Genomic DNA, 27,801 nt, shown 5'->3' on the forward strand with positions numbered 1-27,801 from the left:
CTGGACCGGATTCGGGTGGCATTCGCACTCACAGAGCGCCTCCTACATGAGTTACCCCACAAACTAGCCGCCTCAAGGCCCGTCGCACCGACAGGGAAACTGAGGCTTGGGAGAGGAAGTGGCTTAGCCCAAAGGAGGCGGCGCGGGTCCTGGAGCCGGAGCCCTTTTGACTCCGCGACCCGAGGGGCCCTTCGGATGAACCTCAAGCTGCCGCAGCTCGAAGGGAAGGGCCACCGGGGAAGAGCCGAAGTAGGAGCCGTGCTTTCTGTGATAGCGTAGGGTGAAATACTGAGCGACAGGGCCCGCGAGCTCTCCCAAGCTCCAAGAGCCCAGGCGGTCGCGACGACCATAAGGCATCGGAACCCCGAGTTCTGGAACCCCGAGTCCGGGAGCCCAGACGTTACCACCCAGTGCCAGGGCTCCCCTCACTCACCTCGAGCCGCGGAGCAGCACTACCAAACCTCAGCAGGACGCTGGGCCGCACCACTGAGGTGCTACCACCGCCCGCGCCGAACACAGGGGTGGGGGCGTGGCCATCGGGAGCATGGTCCCGCCCAACAGGGCCGCGAGCGCGCTCCCGAGGTCAGGTTTCCCCCCCTGTGAATCCTTGTTCTTAGTACGGCCCGGTCGGGCCACGCCTCACTTCGTCTGGGCTGGGCTCCCGGCCTGAGAGCTAGCACGTGATTACGTGGTTGGGGTAGTTCTTGGTTCGAGTTTTCTCCCTCTTTTCCTAGTGCGGTCCCGGGCCGGCTGTCCAGCCTTGCGTATGTCGCTGCGGGGCCGTGGCTGTGCGCCGCGCTGTCTGATCTGCTGTCGGTTGTGGATGATATGTGTTCGCCGCTTTTTTCCCCCACGGCCCTCAATTTTCCTGACCTGAGGCTGTATGCACAGATGGTCCAGGTACCTCCCGCCTGACCTCGGGTTGGAATACTGTCCTGCTGGCGGGCGGGGGTGGGGGGTGGGGGGGTATCGGTACCAGAGGAGAAGGCAGAGGGCGCTTGAGGTTGGAAAAGTCTGGCTCTTGGTCCTGGGTAAGACTTCCCCTACTGTCTCCTATGGAGGTTCCTAAATTACAGATGTGGTGGTAAGAATGTTCAAACCTAATTTATTTGAGCCAAACAGAATATCCTAGAAGCAAGATTTCATCAGACTGAAAAAATTATAAGAAATACAGTTTGCAACTTCTTTTATGTATTTGGAATTAAGGAGGGAATGAAATGTAAGGAAGATTACATGAAGGTGGGAGAAAGCAAGGCAGCAATCTGATTACAGCAGCAATTTTCAACCATTTCCATCTCCAGGCACACAAAATACTAAAATTCTGTGGCACAACAAAAAATAGATTTTTTTACCAATCTGAAACTATATATATAATTTTCATACACACAGACTGGTATTGTGTTGGCTGTTGTCTTTTTTTATTTGACTAAGTTAAAAGAGGTCAGTGCCACTGACTCATCAAGTACTGTATTTCATGTGTAAAGATTCTTGTGGCACACTGGTTGTAAATCACTGGATTATAGGATAGTGAACAAGACTAGGAATGCACAGGACATGATTTGCTCAAGGCAAAGATAGGCCTTTTACCAAAGAAGTTATGTATACTTGGGACTTGACTACCCACCATGATCCACCCAGGTAAGAATTTATGATCAGATCATTTTGTGAAGTTACTTTCCAAGGAACCTCTTTTTCACCTACATAGGGTCCTGAGGATTAGGTGATATAACTCCTGTTCCTGAAGGATTTAGCTCAGTGTGATGGTGCTTTAGAAATATGTCATTACTGGCCCTGGCCGGTTGGCTCAGCGGTAGAGCGTCGGCCTGGCGTGCGGGGGACCCAGGTTCGATTCCCGGCCAGGGCACACAGGAGAAGCGCCCATTTGCTTCTCCATCCCTCCGCCGCGCTTTCCTCTCTGTCTCTCTCTTCCCCTCCCGCAGCCAAGGCTCCATTGGAGCAGAGATGGCCCGGGCGCTGGGCATGGCTCTGTGGCCTCTGCCTCAGGCGCTAGAGTGGCTCTGGTCGCAACATGGCGACGCCCAGGATGGGCAGAGCATCGCCCCCTGGGGGGCAGAGTACCGCCCCTGGTGGGCGTGCCGGGTGGATCCCGGTCGGGCGCATGCGGGAGTCTGTCTGACTGTCTCTCCCTGTTTCCAGCTTCAGAAAAATGAAAAAAAAAAAAAAAAGAAATATGTCATTACTATTATTATTTTTTTTGTTGTTGTTATTATTACAGGCTCTGCTGCGAATTTCTTTTGGAACAGTAGGCAACTCCATTCAGAGCTGGTTCTTTTTGTGAAAATGGAACCAACCAACTGCCAACCAAATATTGAAAATAGTAAAGTACTATATAGAGGGAATTATTACTGTGGCCCTACTTTCAAGCTTCCTATATCCAGAAGCCAGCCCTCCAGCAGGTGTGATGAATGCAATAACCTACAGGGTGTGGGGAACACCATGCCCAGCTAAGTGACTGAACATGTAACTCCTGCACTAGGTCTTCAAGAGAGTAGTGAGGAAATTCATCACCCAGATTTCAAATACCCTCACCTTGTCAACACTTTGTTGACGGTCTCCCTTGTGTGTCCCAATGAGGTTTCAAACTTACAGTGTGGATCCTTGCACCCTTCTCTATGAAGCCAAAACTCCTAACTCTTGAGTTCTGTCCCTTTAATAGTAGCATCCCTGAGGCAGGAAATAGGCATCTTGTTTTGCTTTTTTCCCTTTGAACCAGTAACTGAATGCTATGGATTTTATCTTCAGGACCTCCCCACCCTCTCATCTTTTCTGCAGCCCCAGCCCTAGTTCAGGCTTGCTTGTGTTGACCTTTCACCTGAATGATCTCAGCAGTTCCTGGCATTCCACCTCCAGTTTCTTCTACACCCACTGTTAAGAAAACTTCCTCATATACGTGTGGTTGTGCTCACTGCCCTACCTTCCTGTCCCTTTATCCTTCCTGTCCCTTTACTCTTCCTACTCAAAACCCACTCTTTTTTTTTTATAAATATATCCTACTTTCTGCTTTTTTTTAAATTTTATTTTATTTATTCATTTTAGAGAGGAGAGAGAGACAGAGAGAGAAGGGGGGAAGGAGCTGGAAGCATCAACTCCCATATGTACCTTGACCAGGCAAGCCCAGGGTTTCAAACCAGCGACCTCAGCATTTCCAGGTCGACGCTTTATCCACTGCGCCACCACAGGTCAGGCTCAAAACCCACTCTTAACTAGCCAGCTGGGGAGAAAAAAAAAGTCAGTGGGTACACTCCTCACACCTTACACTACTATAAATTCCTGGTGGATAAAAGATTTAAACAATTAAAGAGAGTGAGAAGAAAAATTAAAAGCCCTACAATAAACTAGAGGAGAATGTGTGTTAACTTTCTGATTTATTACACAAACCCCAGAAACCAGAAATAAGAAGACTGACTGAGATAAAAATCAAAACTTGATGTGTGACAAAGGCCTATAGGCAAAGTAAAAAATAAAATAAAAAATATATATATTAGGAGGAAGCATTTGCAGTTACTGTCAGAGGACTAGTTTTACTAAAAAAGAGCCTCTACTAATTAATAAGAAGAAGCCTGATTATCATAAGTGGGCAAAAAGGTATGAGTCATTAATTTACAGAAGAAGAAATCCGAATGGCTCTTTACATGAAAAGCTTTTCCACTCCACACATAAAATAAATGCAAATTAAAACTTGGTTGAGATAGCATTTTTCACCTCTGACAATGACAAAATCCAAAAATTTGATGACACACTGTTGGTGGAGCTGTGTGGAAATAGGCGCCGTCATTTACTGTTGCTACATACGTGAATATCATTCAGCTATTAAAAAGACAAATGAAGAAGCTCATTGCTGAGACAGAACAATCTTAGATAAATTGATAAAAGAAAAATGCAAAGCAATGAACAGCAGATGGGGGAAAGGAAGAATGTACCTACGGTGTATAAATATTTGGTTGTACTTGTGTGACCTCTCTGGAAGGAAAATAATTGGTAACACTGGTTGACTCTGGAGGAGGATTGGGACGTGGATGGTGGAGAATGGGAAACACCACTGTGCCCTTTGTATCTTTCTTTTTCTTTTTTTAAAATTTATTTATTGATTTTAGAGAAGAAAGGCGAGAGACAGAAACATTGATCTGTTCCTGTATGTGCCCTGACCTGGGATTGAACCTGCAACCTTTGCATATATCAAGACAAAGCTCTAACCAACTGAGCTATAGGCCTTTGTATCTCTAATTTTTGTGCCTTTTGAATGGTTTACTTATTCTGAGTTGAATACATAAATACTTTTTTTTTTTTTTTTCCTGAAGCTGGAAACAGGGAGAGACAGTCAGACTCCCGCATGCGCCTGACCGGGATCCACCCGGCACGCCCACCAGGGGCGACGCTCTGCCCACCAGGGGGCGATGCTCTGCTCATCCTGGGCGTCGCCATGTTGCGACCAGAGCCACTCTAGCGCCTGGGGCAGAGGCCACAGAGCCATCCCCAGTGCCCGGGCTGTCTTTGCTCCAATGGAGCCTTGGCTGCGGGAGGGGAAAAGAGAGACAGAGAGGAAAGCGCGGCGGAGGGGTGGAGAAGCAAATGGGCGCTTCTCCTGTGTGCCCTGGCCGGGAATCGAACCCGGGTCCTCCGCACGCTAGGCCGACGCTCTACCGCTGAGCCAACCAGCCAGGGCTACTTTTATCGATACTCAAATAATCTTGTCACTGGCAAAGAAACAGCTCTTTTACTAGCTTCCAATACCTAAATAGTGACTATATACTTCATTTTTCTTAAGTCAAATTATACATGTGTGGGGTTACAGAAAACAGTCTCCTGCCAGCACCCCTCCATTTTTTCTCATCTTCATTGCCTAGAAGGAATCACTTACTGCCTTGTTTAGCCCTTCTGTCCTTATTTCCATAGTGGTAAATAAGTGTTTTTGTGGCTGGCTGGCTGTTGTCCTACAATTTAGGTGTTATCTCTTGAGTCCTGCTAATGATGAGTTAGGTCATAGGTTGTTGTATGTCACACAGCCTGGCTCTCCTGCCCACATATTTCAACATAATTATTTATATACCTACTTTATTTCCTCTGTCATTTTTATAATTGAAGTAAGCCTGGACCTTCATTCCTTGGGTCCATCCACTGCTGGCAGTACCATGCTATGCTATGCTATGCTATGCTATGCTGTGCTATGCTATGCTATGCTATGCTATGCTATGCTATGCTATGCTATGCTATGCTATACTAGACAATGAAGCATCCTTGGCCTTCTCTTTGCACCCCTATATCTGCCTCCCAGCTTCAGCTCTCTGAACCTGCATATTTTCATTTTTGAGCTTGATAACATGTATACGCTATGTATGTATTCTTTGCTTTGTCTGTCACTTGAGCCTAAAAGTCAAGTCAGCTAGCATTGATGTTGTTCTAATATTGTTCAGGGTGTGCACAGCCAAACCAACCATCCCTGTGACTACACATCTCTTTGTGCCGCTGTCCTCTTCCTGGATTCTTTTTTTTTTTTTTTTTTCTGGCACAGTTTAAAAGAAACAGATCCTCAGTCTTTCCTTGGATCTGGTATATCAAACTTTCCCTAGAGAATTCCTCCAGGGTTCTCAGACTGTCCCCTGCTCCTATCTAGATTAGCTAATGTCAGGGATCATGGCTGAATTCCTAGCTGGGTTTCAGTTCTCACATCAAGTTAACAATCAAAGTTTGTGGAATGAATGAATCTCCTTAGTCTGGAGCACAAAAGCATTGAAAATCAGGCTCCAACCTGTCTTTTTTTTTTTTTTTTTGTATTTTTCTGAAGTAAGAAACGGGGAGGCAGTCAGACAGACTCCCGCATGCACCCGACCGGGACCCACCCGGCATATCCACCAGGGGGCGATGCTCTGCCCATCTGGGGCGTTGCTCTGTTGCAACCAGAGCCATTCTAGCGCCTGAGGCAGAGGCCACAGAGCCATCCTCAGCGCCTGGGCCAACTTTGCTCCAATGGAGCCTTGGCTGCAGGAGGGGAAGAGAGAGACAGAGAGGAAGGAGAGGGGGAGGGGTGGAGAAGCAAATGGGTGCTTCTCCTGTGTGCCCTGGCCGGGAATTGAACCCGGGACTCCTGCACACCAGGCCGATGCTCTACCACTGAACCAACCAGCCAGGGCCTGTCTTTTTCTTTTTCAACCTGTCTTTCCAGCTTGACCTTCATAATGTTCCTCCATGAACTCTACACTCTAGCAAAACTGGATGAATTCTCATACATGCTATGGATTTTGATTCCTCAAAACCATCAGAAATGTTTTTTCTTTTCCATGTTTATGTGTCTATAACCAATTTGCCCCCACAATTATTAAGTGTTTAAACAGGGCCTACTGCCCATCAGTGGACTTGTCAAGCATGTCCCTACTTCACTCTAGCCCTGGGAGCTGACCTTCCCCAGTGATGGGTCTGGCTCCCCTGGGATACCCACCCACCCCCTGGGGTCTTTTGCTGTCAGCTCTCAATTTGTAGTGGTATCATTTCCGACACTAATGCACACTTTCCACACTTGCACCCAGGGCAGCCCCTTTGGCCGAGGGCTCCAGCCCCAGTCTCTCAGGGATCCCATTCCAGTTAGCCTGACACTTCCCTGCTCCCTCTGACTCTGACTTCCTCTTTCATGGGCACACAGAATTTTAAAGAACATCTAAGATCATGCTATGCAACCCTGGTTATGTTAGGAACTTGCTCGAAAAAGGCCTGAAAGGGGCTGACCCATCCTTTTGTAAGAAGAAAAAGAGGATCTCAGATCAGCTCGGAGAAGTTGGGTTGACGTCCCCACAGATGCAGTGGGATGTGGTTGATAAACTGATGTAAGCCTTTTTACTTCTCAGAAATGACAAATGTCACACCAGTTCTTTGGTGTGGCGTCAGAAAGGCCACTCCAAGCCCTTTGAATTAAGTATTTCCCTGGCCCTTTCCCTTGAGAGGTTTCTGTGAGAGCACAGGAGAAATGAGTTTGCAGATTTCCTGTCTCCAGAGGGCTGTGATGACCCTGGTGCCTACAGGGCAGGAATGGGACAGACCAACGCACAGAAATAGAGCCTCCATCTGGAGATCTGCTCCGACTGCTCACCACATGTGTGGTCTTGCCCAAGTTTCTTTTTTCCTTCCCTGGATGAGAAATCCGTTTTCTTATCAGCAAAATAGGGGAAAATCCTGTCCCTGCCACTTCCACGTGTTCTGGGGCTTGTGGTAATGATCAAAGGATGAGTATGTGACAGCAGAGTTGAAGGCAGGTCAGTACCCATGTGAGCATTATTGTCAAAAAGGAGAGGAGGAAGGAGCATGAAAACATGCCTCCCTGATGTCTAAGCCCCTGAGCAGACCTCGTCTCCGACCTCATGCCTAAGAGCACCCTGAACTTCCTGAGCTCTTTGATGAGCACTTGGTCTTGCCCCCATTCTACAAATGAGGAAACTGAGGCAGAGAAATGGAGCAGCCCATCTAATTGGTACACTCCAGTCTGCCCTTTCTCCACAGATGTGATGCTTCCCTGCCCAAACCTCTTTTATAAAGGACCCCAGACATCCTAGTTCCATTCTCATGTCAGGGACAGCTGGCTCAGTCTGCCCAAAGCCTCCTAGCTTTGGCCTCCTGTCTGATCATGAGCCAGGTCCTTATAAAACAGAGCAGTGGCAGCCCTGGCTGGTTAGCTCAGCCAGTTAGAGTGTTGACCCGAAAATCAAAGGGTGTAGATTCAGTTTCTGGTCAGGGCACGTTCAGGAAGCAACCAATGAATGCAATTAAGTAGAACAACAAACAAATGCCTCTCTCTCTCTCTCTCTCTCTCTCTCTCTCTCTCTCTCTCATCAAATAATCAATATAGAAACAAAAACTAAAAAACAGAGCAGAGCCTGACCAGGCGGTGGTGTAGTGGATACAGCGATGGACTGGGATGCGGAGGACCCAGGTTCGAGACCCCGAAGTCGCCAGCTTGAGCGAGGGCTCATCTGGTTTGAGCAAAAGAAGCCCACCAGCTTGAGCCCGGGGTCGCTGGCTCCAGCAAGGGGTTACTCGGTCTGCTGAAGGCCCGCGGTCAAGGCACATATGAGAAAGCAATCAATGAACAACTAAGGTGTCGCAACACGCAATGAAAAACTAATGATTGATGCTTCTCATCTCTCTCCGTTCCTGTCTGTCTGTCCCTGTCTATCCCTCTCTGACTCATTCTCTGTCTCTGTAAAAAATAAATAAATAAAAAAAATAAAAAAATAAAAAACAGAGCAGACATCCAGGCTGCCTGGCTTTTAAGCCAGAAGTGTATCACCCTGCTGGGTGCTCCTATCAGCTGTGTGGATATGCTGTCTGTAGATAGTGATGTGGGGATTAGATAAATTGCTCCCAGGGAACAGCTGAGAAAAAGAGAGCAGCCTGACCTGTGGTCGCCAGTTTGAAGCCCTGGGCTTGCCTGCTCAAGGCACATAGGAGGCACAAGGCAACTGCTACAAGTTGATGCTTCCTGCTCCTCCCCTCTTCTCTCTCTCTTTCCTCTCTCCAAAATAAATTTAAAAATAGCTGGAGCGCTGAACAAGAAGTCACTGCAACCTGGGGGCTTCCAGAAGAGACCGGGAGAGTACAGGAGATAGTGGAGGGCTCAAAGGGCACTCAATGAGCTACCTACATCAGAATCATCACAGGGCCTGTTAAAAATGTCAATTCCTAGGGCATTTCTACCCCCAAAAAATTGGCTTAGAATCTCTGGAGGCAAGGCAGAAATTGAAATGTTAAATAAGCTTCATTCTCATCCACACTGGGATATAAGAACCACTGCTTGATTAGATTAACTTGGTCAGAACTGGGGTAGGAGTGGAGGCTGTCTGAATCCAAACGGGAAAGCAGATAAGGAGGAAGGGGCGGCTGCTGTGAAGTGTACAGTCCAGATGATGACCACCCTGGCTCCCTAAGATGCTAGAAAAATTGCCCCAGACCAGCCTCCCAGCCTCCCTGCTACCCCCACACCTCGAGGTCCTCTAACCACAGTCAAAGTTCAACAGTTTCAAAGAGGCAGCCCTGAAATGAAAACACAAACAGCCTTTGGCAACAGCCGATCAGGTTTCCAATCTTAACTCAGCCAAGGCCCAGACAGCTGTGTGACCTTGCACAGCCCTGCGGACCCTGTAAGAAGGTCCACAGGATTAATAAGGTTAATGTGTATGAAGTGGTCAAATATACAGTGGTTCTCAGGGAACAGGGCTCCTTCCTCTTTCCTACTCCCTATATCCTACCACCCCCTTCTCTTTGTTCTTTTCTGTGTTACACAACCAAAATTTAAATCCTTCCTGGGTTTGTGGCCAGGAGCTGGGATAGTTACAGAGCCAATGGGAGGGTATCTTTGGAAGTGGGGCTTTAAGAGCCACACCCTCTCTCCTGGCTCCCCCTCCACATTCTTATCCCCATGCTGCTAGGCTGGGACCTTTGCCTCTCCCCACAAAGCAAAAAGCCCTTATGCTCCCCAAATTGCCTAGTTGCTGCTGGCTGTTGCTATGGCAACAAGAGCCCACTGACAACCACTGTGAAAGGACCTCTGAGGAGGAGCCTACTTGATACCCATTATTGTTTAGTTCAAACAGCATTTCCTGAGAGGATCTACTATGTGCTTGTGCTGGGTGGTCGCTTAGCAGAAATGGAAGCGAGTTAGAGTTGGCCTCTGGCCTTGAGGGGCTGGCGTCTCCTGGCCAACTCACTTTCAAGCACCTACTGATCTAACTCAGTAATTTTTTTTCAGTTCAGTAATTCTTTTTTTTTTAGTAACAGAAAGAGAGAGAGACAGGAAGAGAGAGAAATGAGAAGCATCAACTCATAGTTGCGGCATCTTAGTTGTTCATTAATTGCTTTCTCATATGTGCCTTCACCAGGGGGCTTCGGCTGAGCCACTGACCCCTTGCTCAAACCAGCGACCTTGGGCTTCAAGCCAGTGACCTCTGGACTCAAGCCAGCAACCATGGGGTCATGTCTGTGATCCCACGCTCAAGCCAGTGACCGTGCATCTCAAGCGAGGTGAGCCCACGGTCAAGCCAGCAACCTCAGGGTTTCAAACCTGAGTCCTCAGCTTCCCAGGCTGACACTCTATCCACTGTGCCACCGCCTGGTCAGGCATGTTCAATGATTCTTAAAGTGGAGTCCCCAACCCATCAGCATCATCTGGGAATTTGTCAAAATGCCAGATTTCAGGACCCTTCCCAAGGCTACTGAATCAGAAGCTGTAGGGGAGGAGGATATCTTGAAATCATGTTGTTGGTGTTTTCAGAGAGAAAGGAAAGGAGAGAGATATTAATTCATTGTTCCACTCATTTATGCATTCTTTGGTTGATTCTTGTACGTGCCAGAACCTGCAATCTTAGTGCATTTGGGTGACACTCCAACCAATGGAGCTACCCAGCCAGGGCCTGAAATCAGTGTTTTAACAAAAGTCCCCCAGGTGATGCTGAGGCAGGCTGACTTTTGAGAATCACAGATATAACTGAAAATCTTACACAATCCCAAAATATGGGTACTATAGTTCTCATATTATAGATGAGGAAACTAAGGCTCTGTCCTGTTCTGTGTGGAGACGAGCTGACAGTTTACAAAGCGGTTAGACTCTCAGGCCTCTCCCGTATCAGATTCTACTTCTGCAGCACCTGTGATGATGAGATAATGAGCAGATAGTCTCCCTGGGTCCCACCTGGTCACACTCAGGCCCATGGAGCTATCTGCCACCGTATCTGGCAGGAGCTAAGTGAGACTGAGACGAGGCTTTCCCAGCTCATCCTGCACCTCTGAGAGTAGTGACATATGCAGGGCGAACTGAGAGCCTCTCAATGGAGCAGAGTAAAGCTGGGAGTCGAATAGCAGCCACCAGCCCCAATATGGGGACATTGAGCTGACATAATACCCTTTAGCCAAGGCCATCCAGGCTTCCAAGCTCCTTCCTGCCCAAACCCCAATCCTGGGATCTTATTTCCTGTGTTCACTCACCTCCAGTTTAGGTTGGTCTCTTTCCAAACTTTTGCCCTCACAGACTCTCAGGGTCCTGTCTCACACAACATGTGCCTGAATACCCCCTTCCTCACATTTGGAATTGCCTCTTCAGCAATTAATAGCTTCCAGTCTCTTATATATATCCTGTGACTGGGTGCTCACTGCATTTTTGGGCAGCCATCCATCTATGAAATCTCTGACTGGCTTAAGTTTCCCTTTGAGTGAGCTGACATATATATCCCCGTGTAATTTCTACCTTTTACAATATGAATTAGTCTAATACTGCTTAACAGAGATTATAGGCTTATTTTTTAAATTGTAATATGAGTGCTCGCTTCGGCAGCACATATACTAAAATTGTGATATGAAGTAAAAGTTCCTATGCCAATTGAATCGGATGACTGCCACCCACCCACCTCTGCAGATAAACAAAGCAGGTAGAACACACCAACCCATCCCCTGGAGGACAGTAGGAGCCAGACTGGGGTGGCAGGAAGGACAGGAGGAAGTGGAGGGAGACAGCCAACTTGAAGCCTCCATCCTGCCACTTATTCCCTGAGACTCTCGCAGGCCTGGAGCAGGCTTTGCAGCAACTAATGCATTTTGTGGCCTCTTTGTTTGTTAGTTTCCTGTGAGGTCTCTTAAAAAAAAAAAAAAAAAAAGAATGTAAGATTACAAACACAATTATCCAGAAGTTGTTTCATTTTATTAAATAAAGTCACGAATAGATGGTGTATAATGACAGAAAAGTAAAAACTCAATAGTGTTTTCAGTTATGATTTTCTTACATATTACTGTTTTCAGCAAATGGGAATTCTAGAATTTAAGTGACTTGAGCTTCATGGAAATTTTGCCTCAGACCCTGGGTAAATCATCTTATTCTCTTGGCCTCAGTTTCTCATCTATAAAATGGGGGTGAACTGGCCCAATTTCTGAAGTTAGTTTAAGGATTAAATATGCTAAATGAAAGGGAAAGTATCTGCTGAAATATTACATTTCCTTCCTTCCTTCCTTCCTTCCTTCCTTCCTTCTTCCCTCCTTCCCTCTCTCTCTCTCTCTTTCTTTCTTTCTTTCTTTTATGAGAGGAGGGGAGATAGTGAGGCAGACTCGTGCATGCACCCTCACCAGGATCCACCCAGCTACCCCATCTAGGGCCAATGCTCCAGTACCGAGCTATTTTTAGCACCTGAGGCTGACGCACTTGGACCAACCAAGCTATCCTTAGTGCCTGGGGCCACACTCAAACCGATTGAGCCACTGGCTGTGGGAGGAGAAGAGGGAGAGAAGGGGGAGAGGGAAGGGGAGAGAAGCAGATGATCACTTCTCCTGTGTGCCCTGACCAGGAATCAAACCCACATCTGAATGATGGACCAACACTCTATCCATTGAGCTGCCAGCCAGGGCCTCCATTTTCTGATATTTAAAGATGAATGCTTGGTGTCTGGGTATGAGGGAAACAGGTAGAATGCTCCTAAGGCGAGGGGAAGAGGGCCAGAAGGGCATCCCAGCTCAGTAGTCTGCCTGTGGGAGACCTCAGCAAAAGCTCAGAGAGACAACCAGAGAGATAGTTGGACTAACAAGGGGTCACCAATCAATTTTGCTTTTCAGGATTATTTTACATAATATTCTTTCCAAAATAGCCATCTGTGCATTTCTGGGGGAGGAGTTTTACCCACATTTGGACTCATAGAGAATTTCACCCCAGAGGCAGCTCTCTGGGGCCTATAAGAAACTCTTTGCTTCTGGAGGGTTGTAGGGCCAGTAGTCGCGGCCATCATCGCAGCCTTGCACTTGCAGGTTCCCATTCAATTCAGGCAGATGGTAAAGAAACGGTGGAGCCAAAAAATGGTGGGCTATTCCTTTATTCAAGTCTTGCACCGGCCAGCGAACAAACACACAGGGAAAAAGCACTTCCTTTTCACTCAGGGCTCCCAAAGCCACTGACACATTCTCCAATCCACAACCAGGAGAATCTTCTCCGGTTTCTCCTAGAATCAAAGGCTCCAACGGTCTCAGCGGGGCTTGCAAAAGCCCCCCACCTCTGTTCCTCATCTCCTTCTTCAAACTTTCTGCACAAACTGGTTTCTTCTTCAGCACTCTAAATTCTCTCTGCTCTCCCTCCAAAACATGGCTTCCTTCTTCTCTCCTTTTCAAAACTTTCTGGCACGAAACCTCTCCTCCAGCAAACATTAGCAAGACAATGGCTGTTCCCAAGCAGGAAGGTAATTTGCAGTTCCACAGATCACATACTTGGTGCTGCCCAGCACCATTTTTTAACACTAAAAGTGAGCAAACTCAAAAAAATACAAATTTACAAACTCATTTGCCCAACAGGGGTCATGTCCCACAAAGAAGAAAACTTGATCAGGCCTCTCATGCAGATTCATGGGGATCATAATAAGATCATTTTAATCATTTTGGCACCATTGTCTCTGCCAAGAGAAAAAAGATGATGCTGTAGCTCAGGAAATTCAGCTCTGGCCTCATTCCCTAGAACATGTTTTTCAAGAGGGGTTAGTGTTTCACAGGAGAAGGAAGGAGCCCTATAAATCCTCTTCTTGCCTGGGTTGCCCAGCTTGCACATGGCTGTCCACACTCTTGGTTTGAAGAGAGTGTCAAGGTCAGCCTCCCGCCCCTTTTAAAGTCTCCAGGGAACCACTTAACTCCTGTCCTCAGGCTTGTGCCTTGGAGTCTCCAGTTCCAGATGGCTGCTTGTCCTCACCCCAGAGGACCTAGGAGCCTCCCAGGCTACAGGTGGCCCCTCCATCCATGTCTGTAGGCCTGCTTGCAGAGAGACTCAGTCTCCCTAAGTCCTCTCAGGTCTTCTGAGCACTGGCTTTCAAACTTCATTGGGCAAAGGAATCCCCAGGCACCATGCCAGGGATCTCCACTGAGGAAACCAGAAGCCAGGAATTTATGTACATGTTCACAAGCATTTTTATCCTACAGGTAGTCTAGGAAGCACAGAGCAAGAGATATTAGGGTGGTTCTTTAGGGACTCAGGCCCACTGGAATTGTGCAGAAAGCACTGCCCTTGACAGCCCAGCCCTGTGCCTCCTTAGCTGTGTGGCCTTGGGCACTCCACTTCATTTTTTCTCAGCCAACAATGCCTGCCTGGCCTGCCTCCAGGGAAGAGGCAAAATGACCATGAAGATCTGTATCCCATAAGGTCCTGGAAAATTACCCAGAGTCACCAGGCCTTGGCTTGAGAACTCAGGGTTAGAAATCAGAAATGGCTGCAGGACAGGATGAGGGTGAGAGCAGGGGAGATGGGCAAGGGAAGAGCCAACATCTAGCCCCACCACAAACTTTAAGCAACAATGCTCAGCAAAGAGGAAGCTTCAAGATCATCACATCCAACCTCTTCATTTTATAGATGAGAATGTTCTTCCAGAGAGTTTGAAACACTTGCCCAAGGTCACACAGTAAACAAGCCAATGGCATGGATGGAACTAGAGCCCTGGGTTCAGCATTCTGACTCTTCCTACCTCATCACCAGGCCTGGGTCCCACACCAGTTCCTTCCTTCCCCTATCCCTCCCCCAAGACTAAAATGGGATGAATGGCACAGCAGAGCCCTGCCAGCTACTCTACCCCCTCACTGAGGTGTGGCTATGGGCATCCCATCCCCAGCTGCTCTTAGGTCTCAGTTCCAGTTGACCTGACCAGTACAGGCAGAGTGGTCTATGCCCTTAATGCTCCAAAACCAACCTTCCCTCGTATGGGCAAGGAGGGGCAGAGCAGCTGGACTTCCATCTCCTCAAGCTCAGCCTCTGGCCCCTACCTCTCCATCCTGCCCTGTTCCCATGCTAAGGAGCCACCCACCCTGAGGCTAACCAGCTGGGCAGGTCCTATGTGAGGGCCATTCTGCCTTCTTCTGGCTTGAGCCCCATGGTGGCCTCTTATAGGTCAGAGAGGTGTGGTGTGAGGGATTAGATCTGTAGCTCAGGGTATCTGTACCCGAGAAATGTCCCCACTCTGAGTGCTCCTGCCAGGCATGGAAGACATCAGGCTGAGGCTGGAGCTGATTCCAGAATAGTCTCTGCCTTGGTCAAAGTCCTTACCCCTCACAAGACAGCACAGAAGCCCCAACCATCCATGCCCAGACTTTCCATGGGGCTAAGAGCAAGTCCCAAGGGAGTGAGGCCCATTTGGGACACATGACCTCTTCAACTCCCTGCAGTCCTCTCTTGGGGGGCTTAGATCCCTGCATCAGGAACCGGCTAGAATGACAGCTCCCACCTAACTCTGGGAACTTGAACAAGTTATGCCACCTCTAAGCCTCAGTTTCTTCATCTCTAAAATAGAAATAGTTATAATACTCACTTCATAGGATTGTCACAGGATCTCTCCTATATGTACTCAAGCACTATTTGAATGAATGACTGAATAAATAGAAAAGTGATTAGGGGTCTTTGGCGGGTGTCTGGAGTTCGAATCCCAGTCCGGGCACACAAAAGAAGTGACTGCTTCTCTACCCTTCCTCTCTTCTCTCTCTCTCTCTCTTCCTTTCCCACAGCCATGGCTCCATTGATTAGAGCGCATTGGCCCCGGGCTCTGGGGATGGCTCCATGGAGCCTTCGCCTCAGGAGCTTAAAAAAAAAATAGCTCGGTGTAAACATAGCCCCAGATGGGGGTTTCTGGGTGGATCCCAGTCGGGGGGCGCATATGAGAATCTGTCTGTCTCCCTCTCTCTCACTTGGAAAAGAAGAAGAAAAAAAAAAAGAAAGAAAAGTGACTAGGAAGGTGAGGGGTCTGGAAACCAGACCAAATATACCTTAGCAACCTTATTTCCTAAACATCTCACCTTGCCTCATCCCAGAGATGCCTAAGGGCTCTCCTCTTTTCCTGCTTCCATCCATGAATGTTTCACCACTTTGCTCTTACTGTCTGCAGGGAGGTTGCAGGGAATGGGTTTCCTAACTTCTAAGAGAAAGACAGTAGAGGAAATGGCCCCTTTCTGCCTCTGGATATTGTTATGTCTCATTGTGACATCTGGAACTTGTCCAGAGTCTTGTGGCCATGAGAGGAACTGGCCTGAGGACAAAGCCAATGATGAGGACTTTAGAACAGGGGATTCCTGAACCATTGATCACACCATGCCAGCCACCCACCCTGCCTCTTGACTTCTTTCTGCAAGAGTTAATGAATGTCCTTGTTTGTTAAGTCAGTCTGAGTTGCGTTTTTGTTACTTGAAGCTGAATGTATTTTTTTATTCCAGTGTTGTTGTTTTTTTAAACATTTTGAACATCTGAAACTTTTATTTTTTTATTTTTTTATTTTTTACAGAGCCAGAGAGTGAGTCAGAGAGAGGGATAGACAGACAGGAACGGTGAGAGATGAGAAGCATCAATCATTAGTTTTTCATTGTGCATTGCAACACCTTAGTTGTTCATTGATTGCTTTCTCATATGTGCCTTGACCGTGGGCCTTCAGCAGACTGAGTAACCCCTTGCTGGAGCCAGTGATCTTGGGTTCAAGCTGGTGGGCTTTTTGCTCAAACCAGATGAGCCCGCACTCAAGCTGGCGACCTTGGGGTCTTGAACCCGGGTCCTCTGTATCCCAGTCCGATGCTCGATCTACTGCGCCACCGCCTGGTCAGGCCCAGTGTGTTTTATTTTAAAAATTACATTTAAAGTGTGACATTGATCAATAAGAGTACATAGGTTTCAGGTAAACATTTCTATAGCATTTGAAATGTTGATTATGTTGTGTACCCATCACCCAAAGTCATATCATTTTCTATACTGTGTATTTGTTCCTCTTTTTTTTTTTTTAAAGATTTGTTTTTTATTGGTTTTAGGGAGAGAAAGGGAGGAGGGAGTGGGAAGCATCAGCTCATCAACTCATAGTAGTTACTTCTCATATATGTCTTGACCCAGCAACCCGGGGTTTTGAACTGGCAAAATCAGCATTCCAGGTTAACTCTTTATCCACTGCACCACCGCAAGTCAGGCATGAGCTGAATGTATTTTACCTGATCATCTCCCCAGACCTTACCAGCATTACCCCCCATCACCAGGCAGCAGAACTCCCACTCATATGTCTAATCCTGGGCTTTGTTCTCAGGGCCCCCAGATGACCCAGGCTCTGGGCCTGCCCTGGGAAGACTCACAGTCTGAAAGGAGGAACTGGCCGCTACTTAGATGCCTACGAGCTTGTGAACAGAGGCTGAGGGTGTCTGGGGAGGGACAAACTAGCTGTCCTGGGCAGTCTGAAAAGGGTTCTGGGAGTTGGTATTTGTGGATGCCTAGGAGTTTTACAGATAAAAAGAGTATGTGCCAGGCATAGCTATCAGGGTCGATGAAGATGTGTAGTTTGGTTAGAGGACATCTGATGGGGTTCAGTTAGGCCCACTGGTGAGTAGTGAGCAACATGGACATTTTGGATTAGAAAAACCTAGGTATTCAGGCGAGAAGTGATGAGGATTTCATCTGGGTTGGGGCAGTGGGGAGAATGGGAGACCTTGTGAAAGGCATGGTAGAGGCCCAATCCTGGGCCTCAGGAACTGAGGGAGAGACTAAGAGTGAAGGAGGAGGGGAAGGTGAAGGCCAGGGTCCTGATATGTAAGTGAGGGCTGGAGGCTGTGTAAGTTTTGGAGCAGGTGACTGTGGTGCTAGATGTCTGACTGTAAGGCAAAGACATAATGGCCACCGTGACGAGAAGGTATCTTCAGACTGAAAATGAAGCAGGCATCTCTGTAGAATATAACAACACTTACTATAGGTTAATTTACTTACAGGAAGATTGGGTCAGAACAGACAGATGACCCAGAAGTTCTGCAAAGTTTATTCCCTACTAACAGACCTCTGATACAGTACTTTCTTTTAGTATAGTTTAGGTTACTAATGATTGACAAGACAAAGAATGCAGTACGAGCCAGGGGTCATACTTCCTTGGAGTCTTGTGATGGATGATTGTTTATAATTAATACTATCGCCAGTTTGATATTTAGTTGGGTTATCATGCCATTCTGGCAATTTCTCACAAAAATATTTGTGGCTCATTTTTTTATGGAACACAGACACTTATCAGGCTTTGATATGCTTGCTAAGGACAATGAATTTGGCCTATATTCAACACAGAGATAGAGTTAAAATTTTTGTTTTAAGTGAGAGGAGGGGAGATAGAGAGAAAAACTCCTGCAGGCACCCCGACTAGGATCCACCTGGCAACCCCCATCTGGGGCCGATGCTTGAATCAACTGAGCTATCCTCAGCGCCTGGGGCCAACACTTGAATCAATTCCCACTGGCTGAGGGAAGGGAAGAGAGAAAGAAGGGGAAAAAGAAGCAGCTTGTTGCTTCTCATGTGTGCCCTGACCAAGGATCGAACTCAGGACATCCACATGCTGGGCCAACACTCTATCCACTGAGCCAACTGGCCAGGGTAAGATGGAGTTAATTTTGTTCACATCTATATCTACCAGATTCCAAGATGGTCCACAATGATACCACCTCCTGGGGTTTTTTTTTTTTATTTTTTAAAGAAAGCAAGTTTGTTTGTTTATTTATTTATTTATTTATTTATTTATTTATTTTTACAGAGACAGAGAGAGAGTCAGAGAGAGGGATAGACAGGGACAGACAGACAGGAACAGAGAGATGAGAAGCATCAATCATTAGTTTTTCGTTGTTCATTGCAACACCTTAATTGTTCATTGATTGCTTCCTCATACATGCCTTGACTGCGGGCCTTCAGCAGACCGAGTAACCCTTTGCTCGAGCCAGCAACCTTGGGCTCAAGCTGGTAAGCCTTGCTCAAACCAGATGAGCCCGCGCTCAAGCTGGAGACCTCGGGGTCTCGAACCTGGGTCTTCCGCATCCCAGTCCAATGCTCTATCCACTGCACCACCACCCGGTCAGGCCTGCCTCCTGGTTTTCATGCTATTGTCTAGTTTTCTCCCACACTGTCTCAGGACTGGCCTATGTGATCACTACAGAATACACAGAAAAGATGATATGTGACTCCCAAAGCCAGCTCATAAAAAACATTGAAATTTCTACCCTAGTCCCTTAGATCACTAGCTCTGGGGGAAAGCCAGCTGGCACGTGGGAACACTTAAGTAGCTTCATGGAGAGGTCCATGTAGTACAGGACTAAGACCTTCTGCCAACAGTCAGCGTGGCTATGCCACTGACAGTCTTATGAGTGAGCAGCCGTGCGAATAGATCCTGAAGCCCCAATCAAACCTTTAGATGACTATAGCCCCAGCTGACATCTTGGCTGTAACCTGAAGAGAGGTCTAGACCCACTCAGCTAGGCTGATCCCACAGTTCTGACCTACAAAAACTATGAGATAATAAATATGTTTTATACCCCTGTCTAGGTAGCTCAGTTGGTTGGAGCATTGTGCCTATATGCCAAGGTTGCAGGTTTGGCCCCTGGTTGGGGTGCATGCTGGAGTCAACTAATGAATGCTTAGGTGGGTAGAACAACAGATTGATGTCTCTCTTTCTCTCAAATCAATCACTCAATTAAATATTTGTTATTTTAGTCTGCTAGATATGGGGGTAGCTTGTTGTGATGCAGCAATAACTACGTAATACAGTTACGTAGACCTCCAAGATCTTATTCTCCTACCTGTCCCTCCTAGGGTGAGGGACAATTATTATTATCACTGTGGCCCCAGGAAGAGCATCTCCCTTCCCGGGTTAGGCTCCACCCCCCATGCCCACTGCAGAGTCCATGAACACAGGTACGGAGATCTTGTGGAAAACTGCCCTAAGTGGATTTAGCAAATGAAAACACAGGATGTCCAGTTACATGTGAATTTCAGATAAACAACAAATAATTTTTAGTATATTATCCCAAATATTGCATGGTCCATACTTCTACTGGGAAATTATTCATGATTTATATGAAATTCAGTTTAACTGGGCATCCTATATTTTACCTGGCAACCCATTTACTGAGTCTCTGGAGTTATTGCTGTTTCCACCTCCACCTGGGAGTCTCCTTGGTCCTCAGAAGTCTTCTCTCAGTTAATAATGGGCCCGCAAGGGGCTTGGACTCACTGCCAAACAACCTGCTAAATCCTGAGGCCCTGAAGACTAGGGCACAATCCCTGCTCTCATGGAGCTGTCAGAAGGGGGAAAGAGAGGTGCGACAAAATGAATTACAAGATTTGTAAAGAGCTGGGTATCAGGGAGGCATTCAGCTACCAGAAACAGGAAACCCGACCAACAAAGCCTTAAACAAGGGTTTTATTTCTCACAGAAAGCAGGAAGTCCAAAATATGTCTGCTGCTGTGGACTTTGGCTCAGCAGGTCAATAGTGTCGGAGCCAAGGTTTCTGTCACTTTCCTAGCTTTTCCAACATGGTCTCAAGATGACTGCCATAGCTGCAGCCATCATATCTGTGATCAAGACTGAATAAAGAGCAGAATAAAAAGGTTTCCCAATCCTGCCTTCTGCAGTAGATTTAAGTTCATGTCTTACTGGAAAAACGGATTATAGGATTATCTTGATTGGATTAGACCAAGCCCAAAACATTGTTGGGGCTGAGAAGATTGCAGCTCCAAAAATAAAGAAAGAAAGAATAAGTTCTTTCAGTAAGGAAGAAGAGGGGAAGGGTATTGGGCAGGCCCAGCTGTGTCTGCAACGTGCTCCAACAGAGATTCATATAAAGTGCTATGGGAGCACCAAGGATGTGGTGACATGTTCTACCTGAGGGATGGTGGTCAGGTGGCTTTTGAGCCAGGCTTCTGGGGTCATTTGGTATTTGCCAGGAGGAGAAGGGGCAAAGGAGGACAAGGAGGACAGTGTCGACAACTGTATGGTGGCCAGGGGATGGATGGAGCTATCAGTGAGGCCAGGTCACGAAGGGCCTCAATGGCCATGCTGAGAAGTTTGTGCCTTACCTTGTGCAGAACATTTTTCTTTTGCCTTACTTGGCTTCTCAGCAGCGCTTGACACCTTTGATCACCCCTTCTTTCTTGCCTTCTGCAGCATACAACTCTCTGGTGTTCCCTTCCTGTCTTACCTGCTCAACTTTGCAAACTCCTACTCCACTTCCTGGCCAGCCAGGTCCTGTGTTTAAACCCCCTCTGAGCCATGTTTCTTTCTCCCATGGCACTCGCCACAGTTGGTAGCTTAATATTCATTTGTGTGGCTATTTGATTACTGTCTCTCCCTCTGCTAATTCAGCCTGTAAGCTGATTCTGTGCACACAGCAGATCCTTCATGAAAATCTGTTGAGTGAACTGATGAATAAAGGGCGATGTGTGTGTACTGGGTGTGGGCACTGAAGAGGTGTGAGCTGGGAAGAGCTGTGGCTTGTCTCCTTTTGTTCGAGTTACTCACTTGGTTACCATAGGAGAGGGACAGAAATTGGGGGTGAGGTGCAGGCAGGTTGGACAGGGGAGACCAGACAGGATTCTGCTCCCAGGTCTTTGGCTCTGCCTGAGAGGATTCTCAAAAAGGACTTGTGGGGCCCCATGAGGCAAAAAGAGTTTTAATTTCAACTGATGTATCTCATCTCTGGGTATTCAGCTTCCTGCTTGCAAGGAGAGGATGGTAACATTCACACGCCCACCTGTTGCCTTTCCCCCCAACACTGGCCAGCTGGGGTAAAGGTGGCAGAGACAGTGGCAACGTTGTTTTTGAGCGGGCCCTCTTCCTGTGTATGTGGCTCTCTCACTGCACCTGCTGGGGGTCTATGCTCCAACCATTGACAGGAACACCCTCAGCAATGCCGCAGTTATCAGGAGAGCCCTGAACAAGGGACCTGGGACCAGAAAAGGGCAGCATTTTGCAGCTGTGCTTGCTGGAGGAGTGATCCAGACCTCGAAGAGGTAAGGTCTATTGACACCACTGTCTCCATCTCCTACCCATCCTCCCAGAGCCCTCAGGGAGGCACTGCCTGCAGAGGACGGGACTCAGGTCCAGGGTAGTGAGGGAGGAGAGGACACAGGCTGGCTCTGGAATGGGTTTTTTGGGTTTTTGTTTTTTTTTGTATTTTTCTGAAGCCAGAAACGGGAAGCAGTCAGACAGACTCCCGCATGCGCCCGATCGGGATCCACCCGGCACGCCCACCAGGGGGCGATGCTCTGCCCATCTGGGGCATCGCTCTGTAGCAACCAGAGCCATTCTAGCGCCTGAGGCAGAGGCCATAGAGCCATCCTCAGTGCCCGGGCCAACTTTGCTCCAATGGAGCCTCGGCTGCAGGAGGGGAAGAGAGAGACAGAGAGGAAGGAGAGGGGAGGGGTGGAGAAGCAGATGGGCGCTTCTCCTGTGTGCCCTGGCTGGGAATCGAAACCGAGACTTCCACACGCCAGGCCAACGCTCTACCACTGAGCCAACCGGCCAGGGCCTTGGAATAGTTTTGACAATAGGAAAGAGAAGTCTAGCATTTGGGAGAAATGTCTGTTGTATGAATGAGGCCTGGGTAGACTCTGATCAGCCTAAATTGTGCTCGAATTCTCAGAGAGTTAATGGTCTTCTGGACTCTATAGCTCATCAAGTTCAGCCCTCCATGGTACCCTTCCTCTGCTCACCTCACCTCAGTGACAGGAGCCCCATCTCCCAAGGCAGGCTGTTTGTTTTCAGACAGGCCCCACTCTGCCACTGTGCCAGCTCACATAGTTCCCAGAGAAGCCCGCTGAGGGGGGCAGCGTGATCTCTATCTTGCAGCTGAGTGAACTGGGCTGAGAGGCCTAAGCCACATAGGAGAGCAGGCTCCTGATGCCCGTGCTGGTACTCCTTCCCTACCAATGCTCAGCCCTCCCTAGCCAGCCCTTCCTCCCCCCATCTCCCAACAGAAAACACTCACTCACACACACACACACACACACACACACACCCTTCACACACACACACACACACACACACACACACACACACACACACACCCCTTCCAGCACAGGGTCTGTCTGCAGAGGAGAGTCAACCACCAAACACTCTGGCTCCTTTTTCCAGTTTTCCCTGTCCTGTGCTGGAACCCTCCCTTTGCCTTCCACAGCTGCCTGAGGGGCCTTGTGAACCTTCCCCAGGACTTTTTAGTTTGTCTGTCTGTGTCCTCATCTAGTCACAGCTCCTGTCTACTTTAGGGAAAAAGCACTGCTGCTCTCTCACTGCAAAGGAGGGGTGAGGCTGGGAGAGGCCAGTAACCCCCAACAGGGGCTCAGAAGACTGGTCACCTGGTGGGTACCAGGCCCAGAGCAGGTCTGCCTTGGGCATGGCGGTAGTGTGTGGGTTCTTGTCTTAGTGCAGGAAAGATTTCACAGCATGAGTCCAGGTGACTTTGAGAGCGTTTATTAAAGCTGGGGACCGTCAAAGAAAGGAAGGGCTTAGAGTAAAAGAAACAACAGGAGAGAGCCTAGGTGGGGCTGCTGTGAGCTCACTGAAAAGTCAGAGACAAGGTGTCTTGGAGACAGGGTCAGGGGGTTAGCCTGGGAAGAGATGTCACTGCCTGCTGCTCCTCCTCTGGTTGCAAGTCTCGTAGGGACCCTTAGAGTTTAGGAGAGAAAAGTCAAGATGCACACCTGAGAGGGAAGAGAGGTGTGTGGGGGGGATTCCAGAGAGAGAGCTCGCACTGGCATCCTTTGTCTTGAGTGTTTTTCTTTCTCTTCTGTGGGCAGGAACCTTAGGGAAGGCCTTAGGGTAGGGGTTCAGCAGAATATTCGTTAGCTTTCCAGGCATGTTCTATAATACACTAATGATTAAAATAAGCAAATAGGGGCGTTGGGATCATTTTCTGGTTAGCTTCACTGCTTTACTTTTATCTCGGGTCTGTCTGCCTCTAATCGGATTTTTTGTTATCTGTTCCCCAGAGTTCATCCATTCTTGGATTTGGCTGGCGCAAAGGGCACTAACTGGGTCTCTGTATCTCCCTGACCAGGGTGATTTAAGCTGTTTACTCTCTGGTTAGGGCAGAGTAGGATAAACCGTTTGCTCTCAAGTGTCCTTGCTTAGGGAAGATAAGGTCTTGCAATTCACTAGCTTGGTGATTTTCAACCTTTTTCATCTCATGGCATACATTAAGTAATTACTAAAATTCTGCAATTCACCAAAAATATATTTTTTGCCAATCTGACAAAAAAAATAGGTATAATTTTGATTCATTGCCTGACCAGGCGGTGGCGCAGTGGATAGAGCGTCGGACTGGGATGCGGAAGTACCCAGGTTCGAGACCCCAGAGGTCGCGCGCGGGCTCATCTGGCTTGAGCAAAGAGCTCGCCAGCTTGGACCCAAGGTCGCTGGCTCCAGCAGGGGGTTACTCGGTCTGCTGAAGGCCCGCGGTCAAGGCACGTGTGAGAAAGCAATCAATGAACAACTAAGAAGTCGCAACGTGCAACGAGAAACTGATGATTGATGCTTCTCATCTCTCTCCGTTCCTGTCTGTCTGTCCCTGTCTATCTCTGCCTCTGTAAAAAAAAAAAAAAAAAATTTTGATTCATTCACACTAGACAGCTACTGTTGTGTTGGCTATTGTCATTTCTTTCTTTTTTCTTTTTTTTTTTTACAGCCTAAGGGAAAAGAAGACAGTGTCCTTAACTAAATAGTCAGGTACTGCCTGATCTGTGGTGGCGCAGTGGGGTAAAGTGTCAACCTGGAACACTGAGGGTGCTGGTTCGAAACCTTGGGCTTGCCCAGTCAAGGCACATATGGGTGTTGATGCTTCCTGCTCCTCCCCTTTCTCTCTCTCTCTCTCCCCCCTCTAAAAATCAATCAATAAATAAAAATTTAAAAAAAATAGTCAGGGCCTGACCTGTGGTGGTGCAGTGGATAGAGCGTCGACCTAGAAATGCTGAGGTCGCTGGTTTGAAACCCTGGGCTTGCCTGGTCAAGGCACATATGAGAGTTGATGCTTCCAGCTCCTCCCCCCTGTCTCTCTCTCCTCTCTGTCTCTCTTTCTCTCTCTCCTCTCTAAAAAATGAATAAATAAAAAAAATTTTTTAAAAAGTCAGGTACTGTATGTTTTAAAAATTCTTGCAGCATACCAGTTGAAAATTGCTGCACTAGCTGTCTGTGAGTTGTTTAAATTGCATGGCCTTGTTAAATTATCTTGTCTCAGTTTCCCTATCCCATCTGCCAAGGAGTCTTCCTAGCTTCTTACTGTCCTGCCTCAGGCACACAAACTGTGTTCCCCCCATCATGACTCTTCATCACGCTGTGGTGAAGTGGACCCTGGCTGTACCCCAGCAGCCTGGCACGGTGGTCAGGAGCCAGAGCTTTGCTGATCTGCCAGCTGAGTTTAACGCTCACTTAATCATATGAACTTTGGTAATTGATCTGCCTCTCTGTACCTCAGTTTCACTGTATGAATATGGTAGTGATAGTAATTCTTACTTCACAGGGTTGTTGCAATGATTAAATGAGTCACTACATTTACTCCGCAAATATTTATTGAGTGGCTGTCATGTATCAGGACAGGGAGAACAAGAACTGTTCTGGGCACTGGAATTAAGGCTCTGATCTCATGGAACTCCCATTTAGTCAAGGTGTACAGATGGCCTGAGTGCCAGAAGTCAGACATCTGGCAACATCTGGCCATTGTTTACAGCCATTGGACACTCCGTGAACCCTGCCCAAGTTCATACGGGGTGGGGCGGGGGGACAGCTGGGGCCAAGGTGAAGTCTGGGCCTTTGCTCCATGCCTCAGCTGAGTCTCCCGTCAGTGCTTATCTGTTGGGAACAGCAGTTGGCAGGCTGCTGGGGAGAATGCAGCCAGGTCTCGTCCCTCCTCCTCTGTCACTCTGACCTAGCTCAGGACTTTGCCTTTTACAACCCGTGAAGAGGAGTAGGGCCAGGCTCCCTAAGGCTGGAGAGCTGCAATTGTTACCTAATGCCACCAGGATCCTCCCGGGGCCAGCAGTAACCTGAGCTCCAGCACTCTTCTTTGTTCCCTATCCCCTTCCTGCAACCTGACTCCCAGCCAGACCTTGGTTTTCAAGAAAGCTGAACCTTTCCAGGTGCAGAAGCCACAGGGAAGGCCTGGTGCTCTTGGAAAGGAGGGTTCCACGGCCTGCTTGGAGACCCAGGCTTCCTCCATCAGGACTGGCACTGCAGCATGAGGGCTTGAGGCTAGACTCTAGGTCAGGGGTCAGGAACCTATGGCTCAAGAGCCAGATATGGCTCTTTTGATGGCTGCATCTGGCTCGCAGACAAATCTTTAATAAAAATAATAATAATGTTAAAAATATAAAACATTCTCATGTATTACAATCCATTCATTTCCTACCGCTCATGTTCATGGTTGCGGGTGGCTGGAGCCAATCACAGCTGTCCTTCGGGACAACACCAAATTTTTATTGGATAATGCCTAACGTACACGGGTCGTTGTATGGCTCTCATGGAATTACATTTTAAAATATGTGGCGTTCATGGCTCTCTCAGCCAAAAAGATTCCCGACCCCTGCTCTAGACAAGTTCAGCCCAAACATTCCAGATGGCTGTAGGACACCAAAAGGGACTGAGCCATATTGGCAGGAGAGGTGTGGGTGTGGGCCAACACAGGCCAGGGCAGGGCCAGGGCAATTCTCACTGGAAATGTCTCTGGGGGAATGGGATGTTGCTGGTGTGTGGGATTTGCCTCTACTCCCTGTGGAGCCTCAGGAAACGCTTCTTTCCTGTCAGGACCAGAGGGGCTCCAGCACAGCTATCAGTGACCCTAGGCTAAACTAACTAGTCTGCGAAGGGCCTTTTCCACTGCAGAAGTTTCCAATAGGCAGGTCCCTGTTCCTTCAAACTTACCCATCTGCTCCCATGCTGACCTCACACAGTGATGCACCCACTCCCAACCTCGCCAGGCCGCCACTCTCATACACCCACTCAGCGCTCCTCCATCTATTCCAGGGTCCCTCCAGAGAGGAAGACTGTTAGGTCTGCTATGGGCACCTCTGGCCCTCTCCCCCAGGCCCCAGGAGAGGCTCTGCTCCCTCCTCTCCCCCTCCTTGCATGTCAGGTAAAGGGAAGGGAAACCAGATTAGTGGGATTTGACACCTGCAGTTCAGGCCAGCTGTTTTCCCTTACAGGACAGGGAGGGACATGGGCTCAGTGCTGTCCCAGCACCCATGACCAAGATGGCAGAGAGCTTTTCTTCCCCTGGCAGAGCCCTTGGCAAGTCAGGGCTGAGACCAGCCTCCTTCTTTCTGTCTGCCCACTTCTTCAGACAGCAGAAAGGAGAAGAGACTGCAGCAGGTGGGATCTGGGGAGCAGGACACCTGGGCTCCATCCTTCCATCTAGGAAGGTGGACTCTGCCCTATCTCACCTCTAATGGCAGGTAGCCTTTCTGTGCACCTGGAGCCCTGAGAGTTAACAGAAGAGGTACCCCACCTAGGAGTGAAGAACAATGAAGAACCAACAGAAGGCTCAAGGGTTTTAGGTTCCTTTTCTGCCAACCACAGGAATGCCCCTGGCCATAAGCTGATCCATCTCGTGGCAGGCCTGGCGACCCACAGAGAGCTAGCTTGCCCTGCAGTAGAGATTTCGGGCACCTGGAAGGGCCACTCTGCTCATTCCTAAATGCCCACCCTTCTCGAGACCCCTGGGTCCTGGGCTCATGGGCAGTTCCAGGGGAGATGGAGGATTTGGCCTGGGCTCTGTCACTAGACAAATTTGTGTAGCTCCCTTCAGACCCCTGCACAGTAAAATGAACAGGGAAACCTCACGGTCTCTACCACCCTCAAGGCCTTTCCCACCTTGGGCCGTGTGGTCTCTCTATGCCCATGTCTCTGCGCTGGCCTTGTGGACGCTTCCACACTCCACTTCCTGGTCTGGACAGGCTGAGCGCTGCTGTCTGACATGTGCTGTTCTTGCCTCATGCAACACCCTTCTCTACAGCTTACTCTGCAGAGGGCTGCTCCGCCCTCCAGG

The 27,801-nt window shown here is 48.3% G+C and overlaps 1 protein-coding gene and 1 long non-coding RNA gene across 2 annotated transcripts in view; one reads left to right on the forward strand and one right to left on the reverse strand.

The window, feature by feature from the left end:
• Positions 1 to 564, reverse strand: part of POR (cytochrome p450 oxidoreductase) — an 83,618-nt gene extending 83,054 nt beyond the window's left edge. The window contains exon 1 of the mRNA XM_066274513.1: positions 434 to 564. The gene's annotated coding sequence lies outside the window, so the exon portion shown is untranslated. The remainder of the gene's footprint in view (positions 1 to 433) is intronic.
• On the forward strand, positions 563 to 24,700 carry LOC136334395 (uncharacterized). Its single transcript, XR_010731150.1, has 4 exons — positions 563 to 900; positions 19,580 to 19,681; positions 21,662 to 21,778; positions 24,451 to 24,700. It is a non-coding gene; the product is annotated as an uncharacterized lncRNA (long non-coding RNA).
• The last annotated feature ends 3,101 nt before the right edge of the window (positions 24,701 to 27,801 follow it).

Source organism: Saccopteryx bilineata, chromosome 4 (assembly GCF_036850765.1).
Source record: "Saccopteryx bilineata isolate mSacBil1 chromosome 4, mSacBil1_pri_phased_curated, whole genome shotgun sequence".
NCBI lineage: Eukaryota > Metazoa > Chordata > Mammalia > Chiroptera > Emballonuridae > Saccopteryx > Saccopteryx bilineata.